This window comes from Thunnus maccoyii, chromosome 6 (assembly GCF_910596095.1).
Source record: "Thunnus maccoyii chromosome 6, fThuMac1.1, whole genome shotgun sequence".
Lineage (NCBI taxonomy): Eukaryota > Metazoa > Chordata > Actinopteri > Scombriformes > Scombridae > Thunnus > Thunnus maccoyii.
Window position 1 is genome coordinate 13,238,744 of NC_056538.1, and position 8,533 is coordinate 13,247,276.

The 8,533-nt window shown below is 37.2% G+C and overlaps 1 long non-coding RNA gene across 1 annotated transcript; it reads left to right on the plus strand.

The window, feature by feature from the left end:
• The first annotated feature begins 1,292 nt into the window (after positions 1 to 1,292).
• On the plus strand, positions 1,293 to 6,347 carry LOC121899186. The gene is made up of 3 exons (XR_006096642.1): positions 1,293 to 1,345; positions 2,155 to 2,238; positions 5,552 to 6,347. It is a non-coding gene; the product is annotated as an uncharacterized LOC121899186 (long non-coding RNA).
• Positions 6,348 to 8,533: the final 2,186 nt, after the last annotated feature.

Below are 8,533 nucleotides of genomic sequence, written 5' to 3' on the forward strand. Positions count from 1 at the left end.
ACTTCAGTCACACTGAGGACTGAAAATCAAGTCTGGAAGACACTTTGTTTCTCAGGAGGAATTTTGTCTTTATGGGCAGGGCTTGTAGTGAGGGAGAAACCTACATCTCTACAGAAAACAAGCTAGTTAGTGTTCAAAATTTAACTTTGAAGCTCCATATGTTTACAGGTGGCCTATAGAGATATTTCTCTCTGTACTATTATGGCATTACACATGACTCTTTTCCTATATTGCTTAGGAAATTAAGTGAAAATAAGACCCATTGCATGAGTGTATCCCCTTACTGGGAAATGTCTTTGAGTTGGAATCTTAAAACGAAGCAAGCTTTGTGAGAGTGCAGTCTGCATGTGCATGTGAGGAAATGTACTAAAAGAGGTAACTACTGTGATCATGATCTGCTCCAGGGACTGTCCTACGGAAGAAGTAAGTCAAAGGTCCATGTGAGATTTTAAATTCAAGCACATGTAAAGTATCATCAACAGGGGTGCACACTGGAACTCTCATTACACCAATTAATGCTCTGTCTTCAGTTGAAAAGAAAACTATCAAAGCAAGGGGACTTTATACATATGTTTTCTCTCCACAATGCTCTGGCCCCGGATGACACAGCAGTCATGCTGCTAATACAAATGAGTTATCCTCTTAATCCTCTGTGCAGAAGAACTCAATGCACCCTGACACTTCATCCCGGAAACTAACCTGGTTCAAACAAGTTAAAACAGAGGAAGAACTCGCAGATATTCCCTATACAAATATTGAACTTGGATCATTTACACACAAATCAAAGTGAGAGTTTTCTTGTAGCTGACTGTCACAGCTGAGGGAAAGTATTGTTTTCTACCGTAATACTCCATTGCTCAATCACAGGTATTCAAAAGAAACTTCAGTGGAACTTGATCTATATTAAACTTTGAAAGGGAGGAAGCCATCAGTATGCAGTATGAAACTGCTCAACATATTGGCAGCTAGTTGAACCAAAGACATCACAAGGAATCCTTTGAAATAATTTTGGTCATCCTTTTCAGACTGATTTCTCATGCTATCGTTCGCTAACTCTCTTTCCATCATAATAACTAGAGATGTACCAGTCAAAAACAGCTGGTTTTCAGTGGATCAACCAGATTTTTTTTTTTTTTTTTGCAGATTTAAACACGTGTGCCACACATGGCTGCATGATGGTTCACGTTGCACACATAGCAGCAAAGACAGTAATGTCACAGCAACAAACACACACTAAAACTAAATGATATGAACTGCAGCAGAGACTCACCTTCTACTGGTAATGTTACAGCACATCTGCACCCTCACCCGGACCATCCCAGGTCTGCTCAAGATGGGACAGATGGTGAGTTGGTCCAGCCCAAAATAGCCTATATACAAGATGGAATTTACATGCCAGGACATGTTCAGCTGTTTACACACAGTTTACCTGAAACCAGGTGATTTTACCTTTTAAGGAAAAGTCTGACATTAATGTTTTATTGAAAATCAACTGAGGTGTGGCTCTGATGTTAATACTGCTGCTGTTTTTGTATATATTATATTATATTTAACCTCTTTCTCATTATCTGACAGACTGACATGAATCCTACTGTGTGTTTCAATCTGTAGGGAAAAATATAGAATATTAAATTTGAATCAGTACAGCTGATAAATATTATTAATCTAGATATGGTGATCAAATAACAAAATGAGACACGAGAGTTGATATTTGCTATATTAGTAAAGTCTTTTTTGATTACACTAAAAAGATAATATTTAGGGAATTACAAAATATTATGGGTGAAAAACAGAGTTTATCTTCACCACTGACAAATGCAATGACAAATATTTTACTTCGAGTTGACTTCAATGAACTTAAAACTTCATCACATTGTTAGAAAAACAAATACTGTGTTTATTTTGTATGTTCTATATGAACATACAATTGAATTTTCCATTGAAGAAAAGTTACAAAAATGTTTTTGTATGCTGTCAATCGTAGTTCTTTGAAAGAACGGAAATTGGAATCGACCAAGAAAACTGCAATCAGTGCATTTAGTAATAAACTTTGAAATTATTTAATCTTTTCATTTTTCACTTTCACGTCTTTTGAGAAGTGGAACCTTACTGTGCACCACTTGTTTGACATTTTGGTGCCTTTTTTTTCTACAGGTAGCCTGGCTTTCTTCTACCTGAAGTGGGTCAGGATGTTGCTTTGGGCTCGTGTGCTTTCAAGAGGAGCGTAACACATCGCAGGTGAGAAAAAGTTCATCCTGCCAATGACTCCCATGTGGGTGTAGCAAGAATATTTTGCGCATCAAAATGCATTTCTCACTTGTGCTCACTCCTTGTCTGTCTCTGCATCTTTTTCATTCAATGTCGCTCTCCCTTTCACTTCTCTCTCTCTCTCCCTCTCTCTCACACACACACACCAATTGAAAGAAAAACAAATAAACAAGCACACAACTACGCACACACGTCATCATTAGCTTTTCCCTTTTGGGTGAGTTACCCTCAGGTATTCTATTATTCAGATGCTGAACATTATGAGCCATTCTCTACAGTATGTATGAGAATAGAAACATCTATTCATGAAAATGAGACATCTTGAGTATCTGAGCTCTGACTTTGACCGTGTGCATACAACCATGTGCATGGGTGTTTATGTAGGAAAGAGAAGGTTTGCATATTTGAAAGCAAACTCACACATGCACACATTCGTGTTAAGTGGAGAGGAATACAGTATAAGTGCTTACACAGTAGAATAACTGATTCGTCATTATCAGGAGACGATAGACAATCAGAACAACAGGGACTAGAGAGAAGAAAAGCATGTCTGAACTTTGTCTCCCCAAATGTTCTTCAGATAAACAAATTGTGCACCAAATCATTTTTTACATTGTTTATTGTCTTGTTCTGGTTTGCAATTTACCTTGCAGAGCTACTTGGAACTGTTGAAAATGGTGAAGCTACACTTAAAATATAATTTGCCTGAGAGAAAGTTATTTGTATCCAAACAAAACAAAACTAATCAGAAGTTCTGTTTTCATAAATGGACATTACTAAACTTGCAGCCAATAAATGGCTACCTCAGGATATCCAAGGTCTTTTTATTTCAGATTTTTGATGAGATTTTTTCTATAGACCTCCATGAAGAATGAGTCTGGGCTGGCTATGCAAAATAACAGTGACCATGGCTCAAAATGTTAATAATAGGCAGAAGGGAATGTGTAAACCAGTAGCATAGGCAAAAATCACAGTGTGGGTGGGCACAGAGAAAATCAGGGGGGCCTAGCCCATCCAAGACCAATCATACTTAATAGGTTCTAAAACGCATATGTTAACCAAAATAGGGTAATACTTGTCTGAATGCACCACAGTTTAATCATACAAGCCTTATACATCATCAGAGGTAATGTTATAGGCACCAAGAGGAACATGAACAGTATTGCATAGCCTGGCACAGCGGCCCCATAAACCACACACACACACACACACACACACACACACACACACACACACACAGATAGCAGACACAGCAACATCAACATAAAATGCAATTGTGCACCCAACAAAACTATACCCAATAAACAGTAATATTAAAAAAGGCAATAGGCTCCCACAGTCTGAAATTGTAATTGTGGCTTATGTTTGAGTGCCAAGTGGGTGGGCCCATGCCCACTTAGGCCCACCCACAGCTACGCATCAGATTTAAACTTGGGAAATTAGTCTTTCCCAAGTTTTCTTATATAGTTCCCAAAGCCATTCAAATCAAACTTAGCTGCTTTAACACAGCCATTAGACACCATTCCTCAATAATAATGTGATACTTCATTAATTCCAACCGGAAAATTGTCTTGTCACGTTCCTCCCTATACAGGGAGGTCAGAGCGAAGGGTCAGAGCAGAGCAGCACACATTAATATGGCAGTGATTTAGTGTCTTGCTTAAGGACTCTTCAGCAACACAGATGCTTTTCAGCTTTAACCAATGGTCGCCTACTTGAAATGAACTGTGGCTGATGGTGTTTTGTTTTTTTGATTTGTTCCCCAAGAATCAGTGTAAAAATATTACCTCCTGTGCTGTTAAATCAAACATGCCTAAACAGAGGACTTGCCTACATTAAGATTTCAAATGAGTTTAGATAAAAAAAAAGAGCATAAGCAGAGGCTTAAAATTCCAGCTGCTTCTTAGAGTAAATGGAGCAGCAACAAATGACAAAGTGGTAATAAGGGAAGGAAGGTGCAAGAGATTGTCTGCAAACCAAAATGTTTATAGTTGTTTTTTAAGGATCCAAGACAGAATTTATGAAATCACAGATACATTGTTTTTCGGACAGCATATGTACATTAATGGCATATATACCTTCTTTTAATGAAAAGCATTTCAACATATTATTTATTCTTTACTTAGGATCCAAGAAGAGAAAAGATCAGAAGATTCCAGTCTTAGGTTTCACAGTATTTTTTGTGCCTGAAATAATAATAATAATAATAATAATAATAATAATAATAATAATAATAATAATAATAATAATAATAATAATAACATTTATGTATACAGACCTTTTCAAAACAAAGTTACAAAGTGCTGTATATGGTTGAAACAGGATTACAACATTTCAGGACTGAGGCAAATAAAATCAGGCAATTAAAATAATACAATAATACAAAAATAAAATGCAATAAAATCCCCAAGAATAAAGAAAAAAGGCTGTTTAAAAAGATTTGTTTTAAGATGTCACTGATCCCACAAGCCTCAGATTCTTGGGCAGGGAGTTCCAGAGCTGAGGGGCCCTGATTGCAAAAGCCCGGTCACCTTTATTCTTGAGTTGGGACTTGGGAACAGCCAGCAGAGCCCTGCCTGAGGATCTGAGGCTGCACTCTGCCTCATAGGGGAGCAGCAATTCAGCAATGTAGCTGGGAGCTGAACCATGAAGTGCTTTAAATGTGATCGGTAAAATCTTAAAATCAATTCTAAAACTTACCAGTAACCAGTGAAGAGAGGCTAAAACAAGGCTGATGTGATCCTGTCTACTTAAATTTGTTAAAAGCCCTGCAGCTGCATCTTGTACCAGCTGAAGGCATGAGATCATTTTTTGGTTTAACCCTTAATAAAATGAATTACAGTAATCTAACCAAGATGAAATAAAAGCCAAAAGGATGACCTTCTTGAGATCAGGCCTGGTGAGAAAAGACCTGATTTTCGAGATGCTTCTTAGCTGATAAAAATATGATTGAACAATGTTTGTAATTTGTTTTTCAAATGAAAGGTCACCATTAAATATTACACCCAGGTTTTTCTGGCTGCAGGTTTTATATTTGTAGACATGGATCCAAGATGTTTCTGTAAAATAGAGATGGACTTTGGGGGACTGAGGGGAATTATTTTTGATTATTGATGTCATTTAGCTGCAAAAGATTTTGGGACATCCAGCCCTTTATTTCTGCCAGACAAGATAAAAGATGTTTAAAATTGCATTCTTCACTGGTTTTTAATGGGATAGAATTTTGTATGTCATCTGCATAACAACAGTAATGAATTTTGTGTTTATGTTTGTTATGTCCTAGTGGCAGCATATATATACAAAACAACGAGGGGCCAAGGATGGAGCCTTGAGGAACACCACAGGTCAGAGGGGCCACAGAAGAGGAGGCATTTCCCATGGCTACTGAGAAAGTTCTGTTTGATGAATAGGATTAATCCAGTCTAGAGCAGTGTCCCTGATGCCAACCCAAGGTGATCCAATAGGATAGTGATCCAGTGTCGAATGCAAAGCTCAAATCAAGAGGAATTAAAATCGAACAATCACCAGCATCAGTAAAAGGTCGTTTGATGAGAGCAGTTTTTGGTGCTATGACATGCACAGAAACCTGATCAAAATTTGTCAAAAACAACATTATTATTCATAAAGAAATCAACCATAAGTAGACAATCATTTCTAATACTTCTGATAAAAATGGTAATAAATGGGTCTCAATTTTTTAAAATCAATAGGGTTGAGGTTTCTTTTGCAGTGGGTGTACTACTGCTTGCTTAAGGCAGGAGGGAACACAGCCAACGGATAGAGAGCTATTTACAAAAGATAAAATAGTGGGTTCAATACTGTTAAAACCATCTTTGAGAAATCTGGCAGGCATAAGATCTGAAGGACTCGATGAATGCCTTAATTTGGCCATTTTGTCCTTAAAGTGCACAGTGAAAGGGCCTCAAATTTACTGAGCAAAGCAGAGGGGTTGCAGTGTGGGTGTGAAGAAGGAGAAGGGTTACCAGTGATATCAGGGACGTGCAGAGGATGTTAAAGGCACAGGGCCCCAGGTTGATTTTTGCAAATAATTAAATAAGATTATGCCTGGAATGACTGCTTTTGCGACACTGGTAAAGGGATATTAAAATGAATATATTTAAAACAAACCCATGACTGAGGTTGACTCAAACACTGCTACATGACAGTTATTTAATGATACATGCAAAGAAATGAAGTGTATTTCAGTAAATTCTCCTCACGTTAACCAGCCCAACTCTTACCTAGCCCTCTGACTGACAGCCTCACTTGCAGAAGTTCAGCTTAATACTGCTGACAAAAATGCACTTCCTCTGGCTGCATGGCTGTCTCTCTCACCTCTATATTCGTTTCTTGCCACCTCTCCATAGAAAGCATAATTGCTTAAGTAATAACGGGCAATAAGAAGATGCTGATATTGCATGGCTAAGATAGTAGATATTGTATGGCTAAGATTGTTAGGCTTCTATGTGCCAACAAATTAGTTTAATGTAATTCACATATCATATCATAAAACTGAGGCTTGGGAGACATCATGTGAGACATCATTTTAGCCACAATTCTAAAAAGCAACACATAAGTTTTAGATAAGGTGTAGTAGACACTGGATTGTAAAAGATTTCAACAGTTCACATTCCTTCCTCCCTCCCCTCCCTCCAAAAATACTGAAAAAATAAAAATAAACAGTAAACATTCAACATTAATTTAAATATAACTGTATTCACTGTCCTTATACACATATTCACCTGTTTAGCACACATAACACATAAAATATGAAGAAAGAAGAAAGGAAACATGTATGCTTACTGTACATATAATCGTACATTAAATGTTGTCATTGTATATGTGTTATTAATGTCAGACATTAAAGTAACACCTACTTTAATGTCTGACATTGCTAACACATACACAATGACAACATCACTTCTGACTAAAGTTAATGCAGATCAATATGACGCTAGCAACTCAGATTAACTTAGTTAACATTGAATGCGTCCTTAATTTCGTCATATTTAAGTGTATCATATGGTTGTCAAGTTATAGCTTGTGGGGGATAAAGATGCAAACCTTTTTCATAATTCATTACTAACTTAAACAACTTGGAGAAACGTGTTACATGACAGTAACCATACCTGCTTTGCATGGGATGTGCGATGACAATAATTGGAATTTATTCATTCATTCATTCATTTAAAAAAAAAAACACCCCAGAAAAGGGGCACCTTCTCTCTAGGAGGCCAAAGGGGCAGGTTCTCAAGCCCCCTTTGAGGTCTATCTATGCATGTGCCTAAGCGACATGACCACTCTTGAGTATTATTTCATTTATTTTGTTTCTGAAGGATAAAACTTGCTCACATATCATGGGGATGGCTTCAGTTTGTTAGCTAGGAGGGTTAATTACGGATTTGATGGTTTTGAAAAGAATTCAGGGGTTATGACGGTTTGTTGTAATGATGTTGGAGAAAGAGGAGGACCTAGCTTCTTTTATTGATTTTTGATAGGTAGACATTAGTTCTTTCATAATTTGATATGACACTGCCAGTCTGTCCTTTTTCCATTTCTGTTTGGCTTGTCTGCATTTTCTCTTTATATCTTTGGTAATGCTATTTAGCCAAGGTGTGTTGCAAGATGATTTGACTTTCCGGAAATTTACAGGTGCTATGGAGTAAGTACAGCTTTATATGTATTGTTGAAGTTGTTTAGTAATTCTTCTGCTGACAAATTTGACTTTTGGTTATTGCTATGTATAGATGCAATGGTGAAGGCTTTATGAAATCTGTCAGCAGAATTTGTATTGAGGACACAAGAGGAAAATGAGTAGCCATGGTGGGAGCAGGCAGTGGAAAGAGGGATGCAAAAATAATAGCTTTGTGGTTAGACACACATAAGCTAGCCTCAAAGAGATCAACACTATCAAGAATAAAACCACAAAACACAACAATGTCCAAGGTGTGTCCCTTTAAGTGGGTGGGACCCTCAACTGACTGAAGAAGATTAAAAGAATGCACAAAGTCTATAAAATCCATAGTAAAAGAGGAACCAGAGGGGCAGCTTACATGTATGTTGAAATCACCTAAAATCAAGACTCTGTCAAAGCAAGGCATAATGAAAGCTAAAAGATCAGAGAATTGCTGAATAAAACCAGAGTTAGATTTTGGGGCTCTGTAGATTAAAACACAAAGTAGTGGGGCCTTGCCATTTATCATAAAACCAAGTGATTCAAATGAGGAAAAGTTTCCAAGTGAGTAAGGGGAACATTTAAAATTCT